The sequence below is a fragment of the Ambystoma mexicanum genome, chromosome 5p, assembly GCF_040938575.1.
Source record: "Ambystoma mexicanum isolate Mex_15411 chromosome 5p, UKY_AmexF1_1, whole genome shotgun sequence".
Lineage (NCBI taxonomy): Eukaryota > Metazoa > Chordata > Amphibia > Caudata > Ambystomatidae > Ambystoma > Ambystoma mexicanum.
The window spans coordinates 1,206,585,528-1,206,611,575 of NC_090930.1; the positions used below are offsets into that span (position 1 = coordinate 1,206,585,528).

Below are 26,048 nucleotides of genomic sequence, written 5' to 3' on the forward strand. Positions count from 1 at the left end.
GTGCATTACGCACAGACTGCTTGAATTAAGCTTTATTGTGCTTCAATGAATGACAACTATCGGCTGAGTGGGTGCTGTAGGTTATAATCAGAAGGCGGAAATAGTCTTGGACTGCAGATTCTTTGTGACATTGGAATGAAACACTAGGTTGGAAAAGATATATGTATATAGTCCAGGACTAATGAGTAAATGTTGATTCCTGTTGTATAGTATACATTGATACATATCAGAACAGTGTTATAGCACATTCACAACACAGGGCATACAGAGTTGTAGAAAAGATGCGTTCAGTGCAGTATCAATTTACGTCGCGGTTCAAACACCTGTAGCACAGTATATACCGATATATTACAAAACACAATGTTTTAACATTTAAAATACAGGGTATACAGAGTTATATTAAGTTGCATTCAGTGCAGTATCCATATACGTAGTGGTTCAAGCAATGATCACTGTAGTGCTTTGTAGTAATCACTACGAATATTGATGTGACGCGGTCATCACATATTAAACCATTGTGCATTCTTAATTAACACGTTGATGCAATCCTAATTAACACAATGAGGTAGAAACAGGCTACATAAGATGTTTTTCAGTGGGGAGAAACGGTATAATAATCAGTCTCGGTAAGACGATCTAATTTACAAATGGACAACGAGATGTGATTTCGGCTGGTAAATAGCTGTGTGGTATCGGTAAGCCAAATGTTACACTGTACACTTTTCACTTACATCCTGTTGTCTGTTCACATGTCACTGTACAGTATATTGTACAATTGAAACAATTGTCCCTGCGCTGGTTGTTATGCCATTTTTCAGTGCTACTTAATGATCAGAGAAATTTATTCAACAAGAAAAATGCAAGAAAAGATATTTGGTTTTGCATTTGGTGTTCAATACGACGGATGTGGGCCTCTCAGTCAAGTTAGTAACGTGGGATTACACAGTAGGCTTATCTACCGTCTACAGTGATTATTGGGACCATAGTAGCGAGAGGGTAATTATCTGAAGAAAAGATTCCACTCAATACACATTCAGACCTTGTTTTACTGAATTTAGACGAAAAATCCACTGCTGTTCTAGTTTGCGAAGAGTTAAGTCTCTGTTTCCACCTCTAAATGGATTGTTAGCTGTTTGAAGGATAAACCAAAAGATGTTATGGCTATGGTTTTTTTCTTGAAATTGTGCCACCATGAGTTTGTCCGGTATTGCATTTGTAATGCATGATCTATGGTCACAGATCCGCCATCTTATTTCTTGTTTGCTTTTGCCTATGTATAGTAACTTACATGGGCCCTGGATTGCATAAACTGTCCATTTGCGTCTGCAATTTGTAAAGCTGTTAAATGTCCAGGTTTTGCCATTCAGGTCAATGGTTTTCAGGTCCTTATTAAGGCAGCAAACAGAACAGGCTCCGCACTTGTGGTGGCCTATGACTGGAGGTAGACTCCAGTGTCAATTGTGGAGTGGTTCGATGTAAATGTTTATCAAACGATCTTTCAGGTTCCTGCTGCGTTTAAACGCAAACCCGAGGTTTAGATGGTTTGAAGGATTCTGTGTATAGTGTCCCAGTGGCGAAGAATGGTTTTCTTGATTGAGTTACTTAGAGGGGTGTAGGTGGTTACACATGTGATCTCGTCTTTGCAATATTCACATGGCGTTGGGCTGAGACAGGATTCTCTACTTGTATGCTTTGCTCTTTTCTGGGCTCTACGGATGATATGTCCAGGGTAGCTCCTTGCCTTCAGCCTGATGGACAGTTCTTAACTTGTACAATCATAGTCTTCCCATGTGGTGCAGTTTCGTCTTAATCGGAGAAATTGTCCGGAAGGTAAGTTCTTTTTTAGTCCCGCTGGATGAATGCTGTGGAATTCTAGCAGTGTATTCTTGGAGGTTGGTTTTCTGTACAGGGTAGTGGCCAGGGTGTTAGTGGTAGTTTTATAGATTGTTAGGTCAAGAAAAGGTATTGATGCTTTATCATGTTGCATGGTGAATTTGATGCATGCATCTCGGGTGTTCAACCAAGTGAGGAATTCAAAGCTGTATTTCATTTCCTTTCCAGATCATTAAGACGTCCTCCAAGCAACAACCGGCATAGGACATTGCAGCAACTGCTCGCCACCCAGCTCGCACGGGGTGACCAATTTCCAGAATCTAGGCATATCTTTCTTCCATGGCCGCATACAAAGCTTCCCAGGACCTTTTTTGCATAGGCTCTTTTTTCACAGATAAAAGCTGTTTATATTTCATTCTTTGTAGCTGTAAGACTCCTTTATCGGGCTGGCAGATCTAACATGGAGAACTATGTCCTTTTTGCCAGTGAACAGTCTTCCTTATACATGGGGTTATTTTTCTCCAACCTACACTTTACCTTTCCCCTAGAGGAGGTCAGAAATGGCATTAAATTCTTACCCAGCGCCTCAAATTCCTTGACTACAGCACCATCAAGAACATTGTGGTCACAAATTAAACCCACATTGTCCAGGACAGCCGCATAAGCCTCTGCTTTTGCATCCTTCTCAATCCAATCCACCCATTTCAGTGCTTTGCTAGCGTGCCCCCTCCACAATGTTTTGTGAAACCCTCCATATTGGCCCTCCCTGAGGTCCATCACTACCCAAATCACCAGTAAGGGACAAGGGCTTGTGATCGATTTCACTCCTGTCAACTACCACCAGATCCCTAATTCTATGCCAACTACTGGCCGTGATACAAATATAATCAATATGAGACTGTCGCTTCGGGGCCTGAAAGTTGTTTGTGCAGGCTGGTCACCTACCAGTCTGCCATTGCAGGCTCTGTTTGGCGATGATGTATGCAGACTCCACTGCCGCTTTATGAACTCTTAATGGGGGCAGACAACAAGGGAGGAATAGCCTCCCAGAGGTCTTCAGTAGCTACCAGTGGTTCCAGCTGCAGGTTCATATCCCCTGCAACCAGAACATACTTGCTTCCTGCTATTGAGGGCAGATTGGAGTTACTCAGTTCTTGCAACTTCAATAGAGTCTCTAGGCCCGAGCACCCACTAGGTCTATTATAAAGGTTAAAAAGCAAAAAACCCTCTCCAAATTCGGTAGACACACAGTAATTGTAGATTTGGGGTACCTGTATCTATAGGATTCACCTCCCATCACACGTTCATATATCGACTCAAACCTGTAGACCACCCATCGTCTACCTCTTGGCCCTTTGGTGGGAGGGATCCTAAAATATGTGTATCCCTGGAGAGTTATAGGGTCCATTGTCCAAGTTTCTTGCAACAGGATGGCCTGGTGTTCAACGAAATCACACCAGGCAGGATCAGTGGAGACTCAGTTTAGCCCACCGATATTCCATGATAAAATTTTAAACGGCTGGACTCACCCTCCCCAACATTCGCATGAAGTGAATCTACCTAATACAGGTCTTTGCCAGACCGCACCCTACCACCATCTACACAGGGATCAATTCCCCTGGGTACCTCAACTACCCTGTTGGGGGTCATAATTCGATGCCCTCTTTTGGGTGTGGTCATATTTGAGGTTGAGAACAAAATATTGCTGAGTGTACCAAAATCCTAACCCCCCCCAGGGGGTATTACCTGCAGATCAATACTTCATATCCCTTCCACTAGGTCCCAGGAACTCAGATCTCGATAAGTCCAAACAGGAATACGGCAGCCGTCCTGAAACAAAAATTACAAAGTCCTTCCCAATTACCGACAAACACCCCATGACCTCCCTAAACCAGTGTACGCACTTGTTTCCTAGGCCATCTGTATCCTCATAGGCCCCTTTGGTCAAGCGGGTATGTTTGTCAGATACATCAATGGGGCCCTGGGAGCTCCATCCCCCAAATTGCCCTGCCTGCTGTTGCTCCTCACCCTCACTTGCACCACACTTGGCTATACATTTGTTCCCTGATAAAGGGGTTCCAGACCCCCCCACCCCCCTTCTTGGGGGTAGAACTAGACCATGCATATTGATGGCAGAGCCCGTAATGCTGGTTATAGGGCTTGTGCACCCGTGAGCAACAAATAACCCTGTTTCCCTTGGCCTTCACTTCTATCCTTCTCCCTCGGCTCTTGGCCAACTAGGGTTCTGTTCCTCCTAGGGTTACTCTCACTTATTCCTCCCATTGCCTGTGTGTTAATAACAGTCCCTAGTGCTGCCCCCTCACAGCCTGTAGGGTGGCAGGCAATTGGGGGGTGTCCCCCTGCCTAAGAAGCAGAAGGGGGAATCCTTAGCTTTCCTATTTAGCATGGTAATCAGCCTCTTAAGGTCTTAATTCACCCATTAAGGATCCCATGTTTCCATAAGTGGTAACAATTGCCTCCTTCAATGAAAGGACACTCTGGCCAACTAAACAGGCTACCATGCTCTCTTGGGGTTTGGTGGGTCAGGTCTGTCGGGTACTCCTTTCTCATGAGTTTAAAATCGGCCCCTTACTTCCCTTTGTCAGTACCCGCTTACCCGAGGGAGGTACCCTGGGTTGTTCACTTTTACATCAATATACTAGGCTCCGTAAATCGCTACCCCCTGCAATAGCGGATCATAGCTCTCCAACAGAGCGCCCCCCCAAATGGACTAAGAGGGTCAAACTGGTTGGTTAACTCCAAGAGAGAAGTTGGAGTACCATTAGGAGCAAGGTTCGATCTGCATCCTAATGTCATCCTCTGGGAGCTCCCCGTGGGGGGAGAAGGGGGCCAACTCCCAATACTGATGTGATCCTTCTTCTCCCCAAAGAAGGGCCCATCCAGTTTTTTTTTGCGGAAAATGAGTCTCTACAATATTTGACTCCTGAAGTCCCTGTCCCCTACTGGTCTCGTTAACCTGGAGATCAAAACTTCTACGAGCTTCTTGTGTAGGGTTAGGGGGACCTTCAAATGGTAGCATGTGGTCCTCCTTAGTGATGTGTGGCCGTAAGGCTGCCAAGATCGACCCCCTCATGGGGGGAATTGTCAGAGGGAGATCAAATCATCCGTACCACTGGACATACAATTCAAGGTGGAACAAAGATAATTTGGCCACCCCACCCCCAACCTTCCGTTATGCTCAGGAGCCCTTCCTCTGGTTCAACTGCATCAATAGCCTTTACTCGGCCATCAATATCACATAAAAACCCTTTGGATTTCCGATATAAAAATGTGACCTTGTTAGTTCCTGGAGATTTTACTCTGCCCCCTCCTCCTGGTATTGCACTCTGCCATTCTTCTACCCATCTTAAATTGGCAACAAAAGAAAATAAGGGGAACAAGAAAAACCAATTGCCCAATTTCACAATGGTCCAATAAATTCACAATAGATCCATAAAGGTGCCAATCGTATAAAACATGACTTTCGTAAAAACAATACAATTCATATGATTGCATAAACAAAGCATAAACACAACCTCAAAACACATTAATCTTTAAGACTAAAAATCGATGCTGGAGCGAGGCATGCTCGACGGCCAAGGGGGCTGCCAGTGCCAGTCTCCCCCTCCTCGCTACCAACACAGTATAGCTAAAATTACGCCCCACGTCTTAAGGGGCTACCAGATCCAACCGGGACAATGACAAAGATCATTTCCAAGTTCTAGTGGGTCCAGTAAAGCCTGTGCTCCCAAACAGGGCCCAGTATCCAAACAGGTCTTTAACAAATTCCTTGTTTGAGTATCGGGCTAAAAAACTCCCCAATCAAGAGAGTAGCGGGAGCCAACAGAAAAGGTTTGGAGAGTTAACTTTGCTCACAGAGGGACCCAAAACATCCAACACCCCAGGCAGGGCAGGGGCCGAGCATAGGTGGACACCCTGAGGGCTCAGTTCCCTGTGGTCTTCGGCTCTCACGGTAATGGCTAGAAAAGATACAGGGCAAGCGGTGGAGCTAACGGCACAATGCAGGCTCCCACGGGACAACTGCTTGGCTCCTGCACCAGCAATCTCCTGCGGGCTCAAACACCTACGCCCTTAGTTATTTTAGATGCTGGATAACCAACGGGGCAGTTTCAGCGCAGAATATCAAGGATGTAGCTATCAGAAATGTGTATGCCACATGGAAACAACACCGGTAGATCTCTTTATTTCTGCCCCATCGACCCACTGAGGTAAGGCACGTAAAAGTTACTACCACTAAGGGGACAATGTCAGAAGAAATGACATCTTAAAATAATGGATTTGCAGGACCCGTTTCTCAAACTGCAGCTGTAATTTAATTTTGTAGTGTAATATTATGGTTTGATTTTTTCCATTCAAGGTAATCTTATTTAAAAATAAGTTCTCAACAAGGTAGCAACTAACACTACACCAAAGGCATTTTGATAGGCACCTGAAGGAAATGATTGGCCCTTTCTCCCCAGAGGGGAGCCACCCACTTTGAGGTTAGAGAGGTGAGCCCCCTCTACTCAAGACCCTCATAGGGGTCTGGGGAAGAGGGACCTCACTGGGAGCGACTCCCCTCCTCGGGACAGGGACTCCCATTGTAGAACAGAACTCTAAATCCAAACCACTGTGCCTGCATATATGAATATTGGAAAGACATGTATATCTCCTGCAACCACTGTATTTTACAAAGATCCTACCTTACCCCTCGTGGCTGCAGATAATGCTGAACACAGCCCGAATGCTATGGTTAACAAAGGCCACTGTTCACATTTATAAGGAGGACGGATGGTGAAACAATGGGAGACTCCTACAAGGCAATGGGACTGCTATGCAGAGGCAAGCCTCCCCAATATGGACGTCCTGGAGGGGCGGAGCCACGCTTGGCCACCAAACCAGTGGAAACAAGAAGGGCAAGCCAAATGCTAACCAAACGCCTATGGGTTGGAGTTCTATCTGACCTAGAAGCCCAGGTCAGAAGGGAAGCAGAGATGGACGGATACCAGTATCGTTTGGCGGCACGACCACAAAGGACCTACACTGGCCCGGGAGGCTGGTAACAGAGACCAGACCGTATGAGGGAGCCCGGATCCCTGAGCTTTATGCACATTGGACCATAGCTACAGAGATACTATAGCCACAGGAAAAGCAGACAAGGTTTTAGGATCCCGAGAAACAAAATGCCCTATAAAAAAAGGGGTGGGGAGGGGAGCGTAAATAAGAGCATGGTAAAAATGTTTTGCTGGAAACGCTATTCAAGTTATGGGAGCCTGAGAAACCAGAGTGTGAAAAAAAACTAAAAAAGGGGGACTGTGAAAAGTACCCTCTGAATAACAGCTGGAAAAAGCTATTCAGGTTACGGGAGCCTGAGAATCCGAATTATGCAACTAACACATGAAAGGGGGAAAGACACATGAATAATTGAATTAAGGCTATGAAAGTCAGAAAGATTGCAAAACTTAACAAACCGGGTGGACCACCACCCTATCCAAAATAACTTGCGTGAAAGAAAAGAAGCAGACTACTCGAAGGAAGAAAAGAAACACTGTGTTCCTAAGCAATCTTGGCGGAATGGAATGTTTGCGTCAAATAGTTTATTAAAGATAGAGGCTGCAAAGCTTAATTTGGTGTCAAGAAAGAAAAGAATATCCTGCAAGGGAAAAGGAACTTTGAAAGTCTAAACAAGTCAAGGATAAACTGGGCCTGGCAGAAGCAGCACTGAGGTTAGTGTACAAAGCCTTCCCTTTTCCTCCTTTTAGTTAAGTGATCTTCTATAGTGGTAAGAGCAGATAGGATAACTCTTAAGTTTTGTTTTGCTATTTAGGGAACTTCCCTCATAGAAATAAGGCAAGTTAGGCATTTGATTCCTTTTACTTTTAAATAAAACCCTTGAAACATGACTCACAATCATCTAAGTCCTTCTTCTGGTTCACCACAGCTGGTAGTTTAATAACAGCTATATATCAATCTTTGATTCAGGTATTAAAAAGTTACCAGGTGATTCCAAGATGGCCGCCGGGGCGACGAGTCGCGTCTGAATCGCGCTCTCCCCGGGCCGCCGAAAAACACATGCTGAAGCAGCGTTTTGACCCGATCGGCGAGAGTTTTGCCCCCCCCCTACACCCACGGAAGCCTCCGGTCTGGCCCCCGGACCAAAGGGGTGCGGGGATCGCTGAAAGCGAGCGAGGCAGCGACCGCCCCTCCCCCATCGGGAGCTCCCGGCAGACGAGACGGCAACAACGTCGGAGCGTTGCGGAAGCCCGCACTCCGAAATAAGGAAGGGGAGCCCGAGATACAAGAGCGGGCTCCCTCCCGCCGGACGCCCTGCCGAGGCATACACCGCAGGGGGACTGAGCCGGGAAGCAGCGGCGCCTGGGGTCGGCACGGGGGGACCTCCGGCCCATCCCCCCTCATAGGTGAAAACACCCGGCACCGGACTCGGAGCGAAGTACGCACACGGCGCAGGAAGAGGGTGAGACCCCCGCGCTCGGTGTGGGCATTTGGGGGCCCAGAGAAGGAAACACAGGGGTGCGAGAAGGAGTAGGAGAAACAAGACCAGGAGTAGTATCAGACCCAGGAACACGGGATCACCCCGGGGGGCCCCCACTACGCACCTCACAGCCGCAACACAGCAGTGTCTATTTACCCCACAAAATAGGGGAGTACAGACGGTATCCCACAAAGAAGCAAAGAGGAGCGCGCCCACAGACCGCATAGGGGACGTCCCAGGGCATACGATCCGAACGCAGAGAGGACACAGTAGCAGGGAACGGGGAGATCCCACAGAAGCGCGAGCCCAGCGGGCAACCCAATTGCTGACCAGACTGGCAACTCGAGCCGGGAAATATACAACCCAGCGCGAAAAGAGCCCACATAAGCGGCCCTAACTGGTGAAGATTCCTCACACGGGTGGGACGCAGGACACTCCAAGAAGACACCTCCGGGAGCTCCTCCACGGCGACACCGTGCAGATCACGGGGGCAATACAAGAGCCCACGCACACCACTGGGAAAACTAACGGATCATGTCAAGGGCAAAAAACAAGAGCAACGCTCCCCATCAGACCCCACAAGCCACAAGGCAAGAAGCAAACATATTACAGCTGTGGTCAACGGACAATTCGGCGCAAGTAAAAGGAAAGCCTCAGGACGTCCAACAAGGTGAAGACATGGCGCAGACGAACCCTCATCACCCACCCTCAAGGGATGACATGCAAGCATGTTTTCAGGAGCTGCAAGAAAAATTCATGGCTTCAGTCCAGGAACAGTTCACGATGATGAAAGAAGACATGAAACAGGCGGTCCAGGACCTCAGGGTGGACGTGGCCAAACTAGAGGAGAGAACAGACATAATAGAAAGAACGTTGCAAGGGGTCGAGGAGGAAACGCGACAGACGAGTGAAACTCTGGAACACCTAGTGAGACTCACCCATAATATGGAGATTCAAAGTGAGGATTTGGAGAACCGCTCCAGGCGCTCTAACATACGCATAAAAAACATGGCAGAAACGATACTAGACAAAGATCTTCAGACGGCTGTTAAAGAGGTGTTCAGAGACATCCTGGACGAATCAGAGCCAGATGCAATCGGAATGGACAGGGTCCACAGGGTTGGACCAAAGAGATCCGGAGCTCCTGGGGAGAGACCACGAGATGTACTGGTGGCGCTGTCCTCGTATACACAAAAAGAGCAGATTATGAGGAAAGCCAGAGAAATAGATCACATCAGGATGAACAGACAAGAAATCCAACTATATCAGGACCTGGCCCTGGTCACATTGCAAAAAAGAAGGGCGATGGGCCCTCTAGTCGGGACTCTGGTGGCAAAAGGAATCCGGTACAAGTGGACCTTTCCTTTCGGGTTGACTTTCACATGGGAAGGAAAACAGAGAAGAGCGACCACCCGGGAAGAGGGTTTCAACATCTTGGGACTTCAGGACGATGGGGAAGAAGGGGATCAAGCAACGTCTAGTGGAGAGCATAGGAGAAAACCCAAAGGATGGGATACGATCAAACAAAAAAGGCTAAACACGGGAAGAGAAGGCCGCAGGAAGATGCCATGATCGGAGAAACAGTAATGGAACGGCATGGGCACCTTTGTGGCAATCACACATTGCATCAGTGAGGGGGAAGAAGAGAGTAAAAAACGCTACATCAGAGGCAGAGTCGGCGGCCCGGAGGGCCCCTCCAGCTTGGAATCCAGTAAGGACGAATGGTACGGTGGGGTTTAGAATCCCCCACAAAAAAAGTCCCCTGAGAGGATGATGGGCAGGGAGCTGTGGGTGCAACGCCCTGGCAACAGTAGGAACCCTCGCCCTACTCGGGGGCAAATTGTTTGGTTCAAGGTTATTGGTTGGGGGGGGGGGAGTTTAGGGGAAGGGGACAGGGGACTGTGGGAACAAAAATAATGGCGACAGTAAAGCAAGGGATTCCAGATTTAATGATCCCGTATCTCACTAGATGGGGAAGGTCCGCATTGTAACCTATAACATAAGGGGGATGAATCATCCCAGGAAAATGGTGAAGCTAGAGGCTACTCAAAAGGGAAAAGGCGGATCTTCTGCTTCTCCAGGAAACACATATTAGAGCAAAGGACAAGCAGAAACCAGGCAAGGGGGTTTAAAATATGGGCCCAGGCTAACTCCACAGGAAAAAGATCGGGGGTCCTAATTGCAGTGAGGGATGGATGGGACGCAAAAATAGAGGACGCCACCACAGATAGGGAGGGAAGGTATGTGTTTGCTAACGTGGTATTGGAGGGACAACGCTTCATTCTCGCGTCCGTGTACGTGCCCAATGTGGGTCAGAATGGCTTCTTGAGGGATACTCTGGGTAAACTGGAATCATTCGCAAAAGGGGAGGTGATTCTGGGGGGAGACCTGAATATAGCATGGGACCCAAATCTGGACAGGAGCACGGGTAGTGTACAAGGTCATGGGGCATCATCGAAGCGTCTCAAGCAACAAATGGACCAACTAGCCCTGAATGATGTGTGGAGGGAACTGAAGGGGGAGCAAAGGGGATATACATACTTCTTGCATGTGCATAACTCCATGTCGAGAATCGACTACTTCTGGGCCTCAGTTGGGCTTATGGGCAAGATCCAGGGGCTGGAAAAGGGGACAATCGCACTCTCAGACCACGCACCTTTATGGCTAGATTTGAAACTCCCGGGGAAATCGAATGGTCTATGGAGGTGGAGGCTACCGGAGGACATAATCCGTGACTCGGTTACGGGGGACACAATAAGGGAAATGATAGAAGAACATTTCACGCAAAATGACACTGGGAAAAATTCTATGTGCACGGTCTGGGAGGCGTTTAAAGCAGTGATCCGCGGAAGGATAATGACTGACTGAAAATCACGAAAGAGAAACAGAGGTACATGTGGGAAAAAGAATTGGAAAGATCAATTACAGAACTGCAAGGGAAAATTGTGGCACAGCCCTCTAGAGATCTGAAGAGGGCGCTGAGGCATACACAAGGCCAACTAGAGATGCTACGCACTAAAGGGGCGGAAAGGAGTCCGATATACCCAAGACAAAGGTACTATATTAAGGCAAACAAAGCAGATAGGCTTCTAGCGAGACAACTCCGTGCAAAACAAAAAGAAATTACGATCAAAAGCATTGCAAACACGGCAGGCGAACACCTCACGCACACACAAGACATAGGGGAAGTGTTCAGAGAATACTACCAAAAACTTTACTCCACAGACCACCCGGATGCAGACGCACAGGACACATCTGAAAACACTCACCCTCCCGCAAATCTCAGGAGCAGACAGATAGGCCTTAGAGGACCCTATTAAAGAAGAGGAAGTTAAAAAAGCAATAAATGACCTCCCAAAAAATAAAGCCCCAGGCCCGGGTGGCTTCACGGCCCCATTCTATAAAACATATGCAGATCAGTTAATCCCTGTCCTTACCAGACTCCTAAACTCATTTAAAATATAGTGGTAACGTGACACCCACAATGAACGAAGCGAAGGTCCTAGTATTTCACAAGCCAGGGAAAGACCCCTCGGCCCCGGCCTTATATAGACCGATATCCCTAATAAACATCAACGCAAAAATGTACACTAAGATTCTAGCCGCCAGACTTTCCCCGCTCCTCCCGAAGCTAATACATCTAGACCAATCGGGCTTTATCCCGGGAACACAAACCCATGACAACCTTAGAAAGATCATCGACTTGGTGGAAAAAATTGGCATAAAGCAAACCCCTGCTCTTCTACTGGCAGTAGACGCAGAGAAAGCGTTTGACCGGGTGGAATGGTCCATGCTGTTTAAGACCTTGCACTTCATGGGATTCGGGGAGAACTTTATAGCACGAATAAAAGCAAACTATAATGGCCCAACCTGCAGAGTGGCAATCAATGGGGAGGTTACTGAACAGGTCTGCATATCCCGCGGAACAAAACAGGGATGCCCGCTTTCCCCTCCATTATACGCTATCTTCCTAGAACCCCTGCTACTCAAATTAAGAGAAGTCACACACATTAAAGGGATAGACATGGCAGGCATACAGCACAAGATAACCGCATATGCGGATGATATGCTGCTAGCATTAGAAGAGCCGGGCCAAACATTGGTGGAAGCGGTAAGGGAGCTAGAAGAATTTGGGGCCATCTCAGGCCTAAATATTAATAGGAACAAATCGGAAATACTAATACTGGCGTGTGACAGGGGGGAGATAGAAAGAGGCCAAGTCACTGAACCTTAAGATAGCAGAGCGCGGCATTAAATACTTGGGTATAACGCTTACACATAGGGTTGATCAACTATATGGGAATAACTATCCACAGCTACTAACAAAGCTTCGTAGAGACTTGGAGAGATGGACTCCCCTCCTGATCTCCTGGTGGGGCAGGATCCAAGCGGTAAAGATGACCATCCTTCCAAAAATACTATACTATTTCCAGGCCCTCCCGATAGGGGTACCCAGATCATTCTTTAAAACATTGTCAAAGGCAATCACAACATTTGTGTGGAAAGGGAAAACGCCAAGACTCGCTAGGGCTGTCATGTCCACCCCAATAAGGGAAGGAGGGCTGGCGCTTCCTCACTTCCAGAAATACTACCAAGCGGCACAGCTAAAAGTACTACGGGAATGGCTAGGAGATGACCCACAACCGATCTGGGCAGCGCAGGACAGAGCAGTGGCTAGAACCCCATTAGCGGAACTCCTCTGGAAACAGAAACAGCATAGACACCCCAATATAGGGATTAGCGAAATAATGAAAACAACAATGGAGGCGTGGGACACAAACAAGAAAGGGCGTAATGACCACAACGTTAGGCCCATTCACCCCCATCTGTAGGAACCCGCTATTCCCACCAGGGATGGAGCAGGGGGCATACAAATCCTGGGAGGAGGTAGGGATAACAAAAATAGGGGAAATGTTCCTCAACAACGAAATTAGAACATACGAAACATGCCTCCCTCCCTCACCACGCAACACACGGGAGAAATTTAGACACGAACAACTCAAACACTGGCTGAAAACCCCAGACATAGCGCAGGCAGCCACGAGAACTCTTACCCCATTTGAGACATATGTCACAACAAACTCTGGGGCAAAGAAATGGGTCTCGATCCTATACGCCTTTATTAATACACAGGATGAAGAAATTAAGTGGTCATATATGATTAAATGGAACAAAACACTGGGGGAGGAACCGACAAGAAAACAGTGGGAGGACCTATGGACTCTGATCCCAAAAATGACAAGATCAGCACAAACAAGGGAAATGTGGACAAAAGTCACACAGTGGCGCTACACCCCAGAGAGACTTCAAACAATGTTCCCTAATTCGTCAAATCTCTGCTGGAGGGAATGTGGAGAGGTGGGGACATGGAAACGCATATGGTGGACATGCAAGGGAATAGTCCCCTTTTGGGAAGAAGTTAAGGAAGAAATGGGCAAAATATTTCCAGAGGTGGGACAACTAGGAGAAGGCGTCTGGCTATGTGGAATGAGAGACAACAGGGCAAGAAGATTTAATAAAACACAATTGAGAAGCTTTATGGGTCTCCTCATAGCGGCATGGACAACAATAGCCCACAATTGGAAGAAGAAAGACACCCCACTCATCTACACATGGCTTCAAAAAGTCTGGGCCCAGATGGCGACGGAAAAAGTCACACACACACAATCCAGGGAACGAGAGGCAGGTTCATTAAGGAATGGGGAGGAGTTCAGGAGTACCTCCAGTCAGACTTTATGGAACAATGGTGCCCACACAACATCAAGATATCAGACATCTTCAATGCATAATGCAATCCCGGAAGCAAAACTCACGTGTCCCCGAGAGGGGGAGGGGCGGTTGGGATTTGGGAGGGAGAATTTAATGTAATGTTGAATACATGTTGACTTGTTGAAAATAATAGACAATTTGAGAAAGAAAAAAAAAATAAATTTACCAGGTGTTGCATTCTTGTAGTGGTATGACCAAGGAAAAAATATTTTATAGGGCATTTGCGATTCTTCCCGAGCGCCAAAAAAATGTCTTCTCTCATTAAGGCGGCTTCAATTTTAAAGCCAGCTTTTTCTTTTGTTTCCCCAGTCTGTATGTTGAGGTATTAGTGACATTCCCTGCTCATTAAATAGGAAAAGATAGAAATGTATGAATGGTGTCACATTTTTACACTGGCATAATCAAATACAATTGGATTTTTGGTCAAAAGAAAAATTGCTGTTTAATAAGTTAATGCTATTTTTTTAAAAATATTTTTGTTCAGAGAGGTACAACAAGACCAAACTGGCCAGGGCTAGCGAATCCCAGCATGAAATAACAGATGAACATTTACAGTATACATTACCCGTTTGCACATTGTTTGACAGTACTAGAGCGGTGACAATGGATTGTCCTCTTTATCAGATAACATATTACATAGATGGAGTCTGAATAGCGACCATATGTCTTTGGGGCGGCATCTCGATGGCAATGTGATAAATTGTTCTTCAAGTTCATTAACCATCGACAAGTCTTTCAAGAAGTCCAGTCGCGTGGGAGGATCTATGGACTTCCAACATTTCAGTATATTTCGTTTCGTAACCACACATGTTAAATTAAACAATCGTCTAGTGGTAGTTGCAGCCTTACCAATATCCCCAAAAAGTTATTTCCGTGCGGAAGGTGTAGCAGGTATTGCCGTAATGTCTTCCAGAATCTCCGCCACCTCCCCCCACAATTTAGTTATCGGCGGGCAAGCCCAATACATGTGATGGGAGTCTGCGTTAGGGGCATCACATTTAGGGCATTTTCCCATGTGGCCTTGCACAAACTTAGCTAACTTGGCTGGGGTGTAATGCAACTGGTTCAGAACTTTAAAATGAATGAGACGCAGCCCTGAGTTCATGGATACACATTTAGTCAACTGGCAATATCTCAACCATGTGGTTTTACCCAGCTCCACACCCAGATCTCTTTCCCAGGTCCCTTTAATGGTATTGCATGGCTTGGAGTGGGTCTGAACAAGGCTGTATAGTGCAGACAGACTTTTCCTGTGTCCCCCTGGTTCCGTCATGGCTGCAATACATTGGTGTGTGGGTGGCTCTTCTGGGAAGGAGGGCCATTTGGCGGCGAAGGCAGATTTCATCCTGTGAAACTGAAATCGCTTAAGGTGATCCCCACCCACTGCCCTGACAAAATCCTCCAATGCACAGTATCTCCCTTCCGGGAACATGTCTCGCATTCTAAATTGCTTCTGTGGGTCCCAGGTACTCTGGAGTGCCTTATCAAATGTGGGGCGTATGCCCGGGAAGTTCCACAATGGCACCTCCGAGTTGTACGGGGTTGTAATGGCAAGTCTCATATCCTGGCCCATGCACGCACAGTGGCGCTTACAGGATATTTGCACGTGACCTTCCGATTAAGGTCAAACATAACCGCTCGCATTTCTAAGGGGGATGCCGCAAACCTTTCCATTGTAATGTGTGGTGCCGTGTCCTCTGGGTCAAACCAGTGTCTCACGAAGTGTGCCTGTGATGTTAGGTAATAAAGTTCAAAGTCTGGTGCTGCAATCCCACCTTTTGCAAAGGGTTCTGTCATTTTGGACCACTTCAATCTGGGCGTTTTCCCTCCCCATACAAATGTAGTGGTGAGCATATTTTTGTTCTTCTGCGAGCAATGTACTCCCATCTCTGGATATCCTGATCCCCAAATAACGGATGTGTGTTGGTGACCATTTGAATCCCTGCGTGTCTGACATCTCTCTAGTTTTAGGTGTAAGCTGAAACAGTTCTGACTTGGAAATATTAACCCTGTACCCAGAGTATTCAGAGGACCTCGTAACCGCAGCCATAACTGGCGCTAGATTTACCTCCGGGTTCCTAATATATAGTAGGGTGTCATCCGCATATAGGGAAATGATTTGTGGTCTCCCTGTCATACGAAGACCTCTACATGCATGGTTTTGTCGGACGTATTCAGCCATGGGTTCTATTGTAAGTGCAAAAAGGATAGGGGAGAAGGGGCAGCCCTGTCTGGTGCCTCTACCCAGGCGAAAAAGGGATGACATGGTTTGATTAGTTAGTACCTTCGCTCCCGGGCAAGTATACAGTAACCTGACACAGTTAACGAAGTATCCTCCCAACCCAAATCTCTCAAGGACCTGAAACAGATAGACCCAGGAGACAGTCAAAAGCTTTCTCGGCATCAAGGGACGCCGCCACCGCATCTGCAGGTGGGTCTGTGTCATCACTCCAAAGAGTCTGGGCAGATTAAGAGCAGTGGACCTAGTTGGTATAAAGCCAGCCTGGTCGGGATGCACCAATATAGGCATATAGGGCAGGAGCCTGGTAGCTAGGACCTTTGTGAAAATCTTTGCGTCGGTATGAGTGAGAGGGGTCTGTATGACCCCTAGCCCTGAGGGGGTCTACGGGGTTTAAGAAGGACCATTATCACTGCCTCTCGCATAGTGTCTGGCAGTATGCCGCACTCCATCGCCTCCTCCCATACTTTCAGTAAGACGGGCTAGTATGTCATGGAACTCTTTGTATAATTCGGCACCTAGACCGCCGGGACTGGGGGCTTGATGTCAATGCTTTCATTGCCTCTGTAATTTCCTCTAGAAATATGGGGGTATCTAATATCATGCGTGTCTCCAGAGTCAAGGTTGGGAGATCAATCTCGTCCAGATACTCCACTATTTCTTCTTTAGTTTTGGTGTCCCTATTGGAATATAGTGATTTATAGAATGCGGCAAACATATCATTAATTTCTTGGTCCCCATTGACTATGTCGCCACTTGGTGTCTGGATTGTCGCTATCGGGGGATGGCCGTGTTTGGCCTTAAGCATCCGGGCTAGGAATCTCCCTGCTTTATTGCTTTCCCCGTATCTACGAGCTCGGACCGGGGCAGCCATGTATTGTACCTCCCTTGCAGCAAGTTTATTAAATTCTGCCAATGTAGTGTAAATATCCAGCAGGGCCTCTTTACTGTGTGTACAGGTGTATTCGAACTCCGGGAGCCCCAGTTTGGCCTCCATTGTGTCCAGCTCTTGCCTAACTGCCTTCAGTAGACCCGTAGTTTTGGCCATAATTGCGCCACGTAGCTATACTTTGAATGTTTCCCACAATGTAGCGCTCCAGTCTACTGACCGCTCATTTAGTTGAAAAAATTCCTCTATTTCAGTGCGCAGTGATTCGCAAACGTTAGGGTCTCCAAGTAGAACAGGGTGCATTTTCCACCGTCTGGCCCTCGGGGCAGCTTCGCCAATACACAAAGTAATTGACACAGGGGAGTGATCTGAGAGGATACGGGGGTACATCTCGCAGTGCTGGACCATATTCATGAGTGCTGAACTGATAAGCCAGTAATCAATTCGAGATTCAGAGTCATGCACTGATGAATAGAAAGTGAAGCGCTGTTCTTGGGGATGTAATTCTCGCCAGATGTCTACCATGGTCATCTGTTGCATTATTTGTCGTATAGCTAATGCGGTTTTGGTCAAGGCTCTATGAGAAGTTGTAGACCTGTCAAGGGTCGTGTCAAGGATCGTATTGAAATATCCTCCCCAAATCACTGCCGCATCGTCAGCTTCAACCAACAGGTTATATATAGCATTGTAGAATTCAGGGTCTTCTATGTTGGGGCCATGCGTGTTAACTATAACCATCTTCCGTCCCGCCAACTTGCCCCAGATTACAACATATCTCCCTTGTGCGTCAGTTTTAGTGTCCTGGACATGAAAGCCCAGATTCGGATGTATTAGGGTTAGGACCCCTCTTGATTGGGAGGAATATGCCATATAATATCGCAATACGCCCCATATGGGGAGAAAATTGGAACAGACCTGCCCCAGTGCGTGAGTTTCTTGCAGTAACCCGATCTGGGGGTTATGTCTGGTTATGTATGCTGTGATTTTCCTGGCCTTAATCGGGTTGTTTAGGCCCCGGATATTCCATGAAAGAAGTTTAACAGTTACCCCCTGTCACCTAGTACCATGGTATTGTGTTACTATCAATGTGTGAAGTGATTAGCTTACACCACCAACCTTAACAGTTGAACCCGATGCAACCAGTCTCTGCATTTTAGAACTCTTGCCAACCGTGGCAAAACTTTGTACCCTACCCCCGCACGCACCATCAACCCCAAACCGATGATGTAATCCTTTCCCTATAACCTGTGGAACTTTCCTGAGGGTCACTGGTTGCAGTCGCAGGGCCTCCATCAGTAGAGGCTCACAACCCCACACTTTTCAAACAAAATCAGTTGGAGCCGTTGCTCTCGGGAGAGATGTCTTCACAGCTTGAGTAAGTATGTTTCTGTAAATCCATTTCAGTCGGCTGAGTCCAGGACTTCGTCTCCCGGTCGTGGTGGCCTGTTCCTATCTCGTGGATGTTCATTGGGAGGAATGGGGATGGACGCCTCAATGTACACTATGGCTTCCGCAGGGGTCTCAAAGAAATGTGACCTGCCTCCATGTTGAATCCGTAGTTTCGCTGGGAAGATGAGGGCATATGGGACATGATGCAATCTCAGAAGCTTTTTGGGAGACGGCGCTAGGGAGCAATGAGCCCTCAAGAAGAAAGCGGTTAGAAAAGGATTCCGTGCCCAGAAGAGTTTTCAAAAGTACCTCTACTTGTTGCTCCATTGGACCCCTGCAGAAGCATTCTGGAATGCCAACAATACGGATATTGTTTCTTCTAGATCGAGATTCCAGGTCATCGCATTTTGCTCGAGTCTTACGCAGTTCCCCTTTCAGCTGTGCTATGTCTCGACCATGTTGTGTTATCACATCTTCATTTGTGCTGATTCTGTTCTCAGCTTCTGTAACGCGATTGCTCTCCTTGTCCACTCTAGCCTTAAGGGAGCCGATAGTTGAGACAATATCGTCCAGCTTGACGTTCACTGCCAGGAAGCCGTTCTGTACCATGGTCATTAGGCGGTCTTCTCTGTTGTCATGTTCAATCACAGCGGGGTCGACATCCCCCATGGTTATGGCAGCCGGCGTCCCCTGAGGTTGGGAGCTGGCATAGGAGTCCATTGGGCCAGTTTTCTTCACGCCCATGCTTTTTTTCTCGTTGCGGCCCATGTGTCACCTGTGCAGAGCAAGGGTCGTTGACGCGGGTCAGGCCAGTCGTCAACACAGGATTGGTATAGCCCTTACAGAACAACGTCAATGCCTATATTGTGCAACCTGTTGGGTACCAGTATACCGAATCCTATGTCACGTATATCATGTTGCCACACGGATCCACGGTTGTTCCGCTGTGTATATCAGATTTTTATCAGTGGTAGCTGCAGGCAAGGGCCGCGTCCGTTGTAAGAGCGGTTAACCAGAGTATTTAATTGGATTGAGGCCGAGCTCAGGCCGCTGCATATGCTTTTTCGGTTATTGTGCAGCTAGTGGTGGCAGTGGTCTATACTGGTCACGCTTGGGAGTGTGTTTCGGATTCCTATAGGTGGTAGCTGCAGGCTAGGAGCGGGTAGCTTGGGCATTCAACTGAATTGAGGCTGAGCTCGGGTCGAAGCACATACTGGTCCAGGTCCTTTGCAGCAAGTGGTGACGGCGTTCATGTCTTTTTGAGGTCACAAGTCTCCGTATTAGAGCTTCACCGCCGTCACCATCAGCCCGTCCCCATATAGGCACACAGCGGTCCACTGACTTATGGCTCGCCACCTCCCGCATTCGTATACCGCGCCCTGGTCTTCGAGGCGCTGGACGCCCAGCTCTCTGGCACAACCAGAACTCGGCGCAATCAGGCCAGTTGCGTCGGGGGGGCCCCCTGCTACCGATCTCAAACGTCCTCCCGTAGCGTGGGCTGTGTTGAGGGGTCAATAGAATTGTGTGGGCCCCCTCAGCGGCGACCAGAGGTGGGGCGGTGCCCTCTGGAGAACCGATACTTGCAGGAATAGTACAGTGCCCAGTACACTTCACGGACGTATTGTGGCCTCCCACGTTAGCACAGTCTCAGAATGGCAGCCACTACAGAAAGGATTGTTTTAAAACACTTTACTTCGGGACACAGCCAATGTCTCTGGGTCCACACGCTTTTACATCTCTCACCTGCTCTCGCAACGTCAGACGAGGGCTCGCTCGGCGGCAGGCCCGTGGCCTGGGTCAGCTGGGGCCCTGCGTGAAAGATGGTGCGACGACCCAGTCGTTATCCGGGAGGTGGGCCGGACCCACAGACCATCTCGCGTCCACCCTGGATCCTGATGTCTGCACAAGCGGTCTGTCCCCGGGCCCGTGCTGTGGGGCTGCACCGTGGTGATGGGCGCTCCTCCCCCTCGCGGCCTTGTGCTGATGGCAGTGCCTCGGTCTGGCGTAGGATTCTCCTGGAGCCCTGGGGCGGCCCGCGGTCGACTGGATAAGCCGTTAGTCCAAAGGGAGCTGCGAACTCCCCCGCGCCTCCGCGGTTTCGAGCAGGATTTGCGCACAATGTGCAGCAGGAGTGCGGGAAACAGACGATGTAGTAGTTTCTTCTCTCCGCGGCTCCAAAAAGGATTTATTTATATATAGGATGTTCGTGGGATCGGAGCGCTCTGATCAGGCGGCCATCTTAGTTGCGTGCAACAGCGCCCCCTCAAGTTAATGCTTTTCTAATTACTGAGTTTATCCCGCTTCAACGTGCCATCATTTTAGTCTGTTTTGCATTTTGTCTGCCGATGGTCAGAGAAGGGCAGAAGAATCAGCTACTGGTGCCAGAGTCTCACGATATGCAAATTGAAGCCACTGCAGCACAGGGGCATTACCTTTGGTCTTCGCTGACCAGGCAAATAGCTATGCAATGTCACTGTCCTTGTGGAGGGCAACATGAAAGATCTTTGGAGGCCTGATCCAGCCAGCGACACTTACGTTTGCCACCCTTTTGTTAGCTCCAAAACACGCTCAATGACCCTTCCCAATCATCCTACCGCCCTATCCTTAATTGGACTGCAGACTTATTGCATGAAGTCAAATGTGGGAGGTGGTCAGAACCTCTTTTAGAATGCATCAATCGTCAATGGAATGAGCATGCAGCAGTGTTTGGAGCATTATTGATTCAACTCTTAAGCAAATGCCTGGTAGTTTGAGATTCAGGTCTACCAACTGAATCAACTGAAAGTGGTTCACAATGCAGCCATCTGGCTTATCTTTGTGCTAAATCACACTCAATCAAGGCATCCGACTGCCTGTAGAACTTAAAAGGTGCTACATTTAGTTCCCAAATGTATCCACGGACTTGGTCCCAAATACCTAGCAATAAAATTGACCTCCATAAAACCAAGAGAACTCTTTCAACATGGCCTTATGATGGTAATTCCCAAGTCGAGGTGTTTAACAAAGGGGGGCCATAGGTTTTCAGTGGTTGGCCCTCATTTCTGGAATGCTCATTGCCTTGCACAATAGGAGAAATAATTATTTTACTCCTTTTCAAAATGCTTTAAAGATCTACTTGTTATGGCGAACCCAGGGCTCTTATTGACTGCATTATTTCTAGCTCTTACATCTAGATGCAGTTCATTCGGACTGGTTGCACAATATAAATGAATTATACACTGTATTAGTAGATTTTTCGGACAGATGTTACCTATTTTCTCTTTCATGCCTGGTATATTTTGTTATAGATCAAACCAGACTTTCCCTGTTCGGTATAGGAGGTGGGAAGGGGCTATGTTCGTCATGAGGTTTCATGTTCCATAATGCACTGTCGTTCTGAGTACCAAAATTATGAAGTAAATTGCTCGCTCTATTCCCTGTGATGTACTGCTAAATGTTACGACAAATACACCATCAAGAGCAGGTGCAGGTGAAACAGCACAGTTTTAGGAGGCAATCTGTCACCCTGCAGGTACATGTGGTTCACTTACAGGTCATGGGACAGTGAGCTAGCCATTAGACTATGCATTACTCTGGGCAATAAAATTATAATTGTTCTTTTATAATGCACTTAATACCAGAGGTTGGTTTCTAAACATTGGATCAGGATTCAAACCTGTGTTGTGCCTTGAACTGCATATGCTTAAAATACAAATGGGATTTAAGGCTCCCAGAGTTAAAGCCCTCGGGGGAGGCGGTGGGGCGTATAATGTAGGGGTACAGAGTTACCCGTGACTAATTAAATAGAATGGCCACATTCAGAAAAAGCCTACCTTGTCAGATACCAGCATAGCTTGGAACGTCTACAATTCAGAAGCCCTTCCTTTCAACTCAAGGAAGAAGTCATTAGAAATTGATTACATGTAGACTTGTGGGAGTTCCACAAACTCTGCATTAAACTGATCACATAGAACATTTCGAGAGGGAGGACCATTTAAACTTGGAGCTGTAATTAACAGTTTCAAAATTGTGATCTGAATTCAAGCATGAATGGCTTAAAAAGAAGCCCTAAACTCCAAGCTTTCTCACAGCACCATACAAGTATCCTTCATTTATTTAAAATGAAGGCCTTGGATTGATAAGGTAAGGCGATTGGTCCTCTATAGCAGTTGCTGCTGTAGTTTATGACAGCAGCAAGGTTACAACTGTACCAACCTTCCATCTGTTCAGGGGCAGAATCTAATAGGACCTTCTGGACACCCACATTGGCAAATATTAGATCAGGTGAAGCTTCATTTATAATATACTATTTGGGACTTGGTAGGACATCTGTTAGCATCAATACACAGAAGGTTGATGGCCTGAAGGTTCTGAATTAATCCTAACTGCCGGCAATGCTCAGACAACCCTTCAGTACATAATTTTGCAGCCGGCCATGGCACCACAGAAAGAAAGTATCAAATGGAAATCGGGCTTGGTCCAACCTCAAAAAAGAAAGGTAGCAGGGAATCCACCGTGTGGTTTCAAGACAAGTATCTAAGTTACTCATGCTTCAGCATGCCCAGCTCAAAAACACAAGGCCTATAACTGCAGATGCAACCAACTGTTTCAATGGCCATACAACGCCCCCATCCTCGTTGCTAGACAGACTGGAATCTTCCAAAAAGCATTTAATCGCATATCAATTTCCTAGAGGTTTTCTCATGTAGGTAGAAATTACAGACCTGTTGGCCTCTGCACCAAAATATCAGAGGGCCAACTGGCTCTGGTGCATCACATTTTAGGGTGGGTGGACAGGTTGTACTAGCATATGTGGTGGGACATTCCCATACAAGATAGAAGGAAGTCTGCCCTTTGTGACAGCCACTTTGGGGGGACCAGGGAGAGAGCCTGGGGAGCACTGGATGCCATGGGAAGCTGCCTGAGATTCAACACCTGAAGGAGGCATATGGGCAATGTCACCCAGTTTCCTATTGCTACCCCTGCAGTATATCCCACAACTACCCAGTTAGGAGAGACTGCCCGTTAGGACTGCCTAGACGACTGGTTATGTGGGTGGCAGATCCCCTACTTGGGACTATTTGTGAGGAGCGGGAGAAGCAGTAATTCCATGCAACAAGGACCCGTGGTTGCCAAAAGCATAAGGGAAGTTGAGAGACTGAAGTGAGACTGAAGTGAGACTGAAGTGGGCTTAAGCAACCCCACATGATTGGGGGGATTGAAAAACCCTGATCATTTTCAGGTGACCCCAGGGTAAGAGGGTAGAAGCATAAGGGGTTGCTTCAGAAAGAGTTATCTAGGTGTGTAGGGAAATGAGGGGGGAAAAAGCCCAAGCGCTTGCTCTATTAGGAGGGTGTGGCCATCACAACTGCAGACTCCTAGAGAGTGGCCCATCTGCAGAAACAAAGTACCAAAGCTAAGAAAGAAGCATTCTGGGGCTGGAGTATGACTTGTGCAGAGAAGCTGGGAGCCTGAAGAGTGCCCATTCAAACCCTGGCCTGATGGGAAAACAAGAAAAAGTTAGCCAGAAAAGTACACAGGCTGGGGGACTAACGGTAGGAAGGGAAGGGGCAATCGTGAATGTCAGATGACCCTTGCATTAAAGGGTAGGAAGCATAAGGTCTTTCTCCAACAGAAGAGTTTTCCAGGCATCACCAAGGCAAGAACGGAGAAAGCCTAAGCTCTTGCTCTGGTAGGAGTGTTAAGTCCACAACTTGAGACACCAGCCCATCTGCGGAAACAAAGCACCAAACTAAGAGAAGTGTGTTGGGACACCTAAAGCACCCTCAGACTGAGCAATCTGATGGACTTTTTTTTTAGGACAACCAGATCTCGACAGTCAGGAAATTGGTCTTTGGACTAAAGATGCTTGGTCCATTTAGAATAGACCAGTGCACCATTACAACTTTCACCTCCATCCTGAGATTGCTGCAATAGAGACCTTTTTTGCGTTTTAGTTGGCCTACTCCTAGAACCTATAGGTGTTTATCACCCCCTGACTTAAATGCACAGTCCAACCAGGCTAACGACTACAAGGACAATGGTGTAGATTTTGACTAGGAGCATCTAAGTCAGGTCTGGAGATGGAACAAACACGGAAAATAATACCACCTACATGGTTCAAGCCTTTTTCTTTGCCCTTGGTTCCATAGTTTATGGGTCTCTGCCAGGTATTCTATTGCTACAGTTCAACTGGCAGTCACTTAATGCTATTCAGGTCCCTCAAACATCCTTCCTGTATGTCTCCCCTCTTAACATTCCTGCCTTTTTGTAGAAAGCATCAATTTTAAGCCTAAATCCTTGGGTTTACATTTTGCTGAACCATTTCACCAGGCACAATCGTGGGGAACAAAAACGTTCATAGTTCCAGTCTATAAAATACTTTTTTTCCTGGTTTTTCCAGATTTTGCATTTGGTATAAAATCACTCAAGGTAGACTTTCACCCGACTCTGTTGCTCTTCCATACCTTTGAAGTAAGTACACATAGGGATAGTCATGAGAGAAGATGCATAAGAAAAACTAACTAACATTGGCCCAACATGCTCCCCACTTTGTACAGCCTGTCGACATCTTGCCACAGCTAGCAGTGGGGAGAACAACTTCAAAGAAAATGTTATAACCATCGCACAGCTGTCATGCTAACCACCGAGTGATTTGAGGGTTGGGTGAATCGCCTCTTATCCAGTTAGGCTAAGAGGTTGGTGGGCACAGTCTCGGTGCAATCTGTCACTGGGTGGCTTTTCTCTGCCTCAAGTTGAACTCTTCAAAAATTGAAGTCATCTCTACACCCATCTCCTTCCCGCCCGACCTTGCTCCCTTGCCCAAGGCTCACAACCTGAAGATTCCCCGATAGCAACCACGTACTGCAACAATTCTTTACCACCACAGTCTCTACTGCTCGTATTTACCTTCTCAACATGCTCATGCCTACACTATTTGGACTTCTAATACTTCCTGCTATACATGCACGCTACAATCTACCAGATCCTCCCCCTACTTCTACCTACCAGCATCATGCTGCTCGGCTCTCTATGCACATCCGCTCATTTTTCAAGTTCCTTCTCCTAGTGCACAAAACTTTCTTGGGTATTTCTCCCCCAGTACACCCCTGACTATCGCTGTCTACTCCTCTTGTTCCCTCCCATTCCTCCCTCCTATGCACTCACCCTCAATGTCCTACCCCCTGCCTCCTCTCGCTTCTGCTCTTTCCATCATCTAGCACTGCTTCATTGGAACATGCTGCCCATCACAAACAAAGCCAGCCCAACTGTGGTCATGAATTATCAGCTTAAATTTCACTTACTTGCAAAAGAGGGAGCTGCCCCGGACCTCTCCCACCCCCGTCCCCCACCCCCAAATCCCTCCAGTGGCACGTAATAATGTAATTTTGTACATCTGTGCAGTAATCTTCAGTTTGAGGCTCTTGCCCCCTAAGTTAATGGTATAATTTAAGTCA

At 47.3% G+C, this 26,048-nt stretch overlaps 1 protein-coding gene across 3 annotated transcripts in view; it reads right to left on the bottom strand.

The window, feature by feature from the left end:
• Positions 1 to 26,048, bottom strand: part of LOC138481499 (MARVEL domain-containing protein 3-like) — a 401,994-nt gene that overhangs the window by 122,621 nt on the left and 253,325 nt on the right. The window lies entirely within an intron of this gene.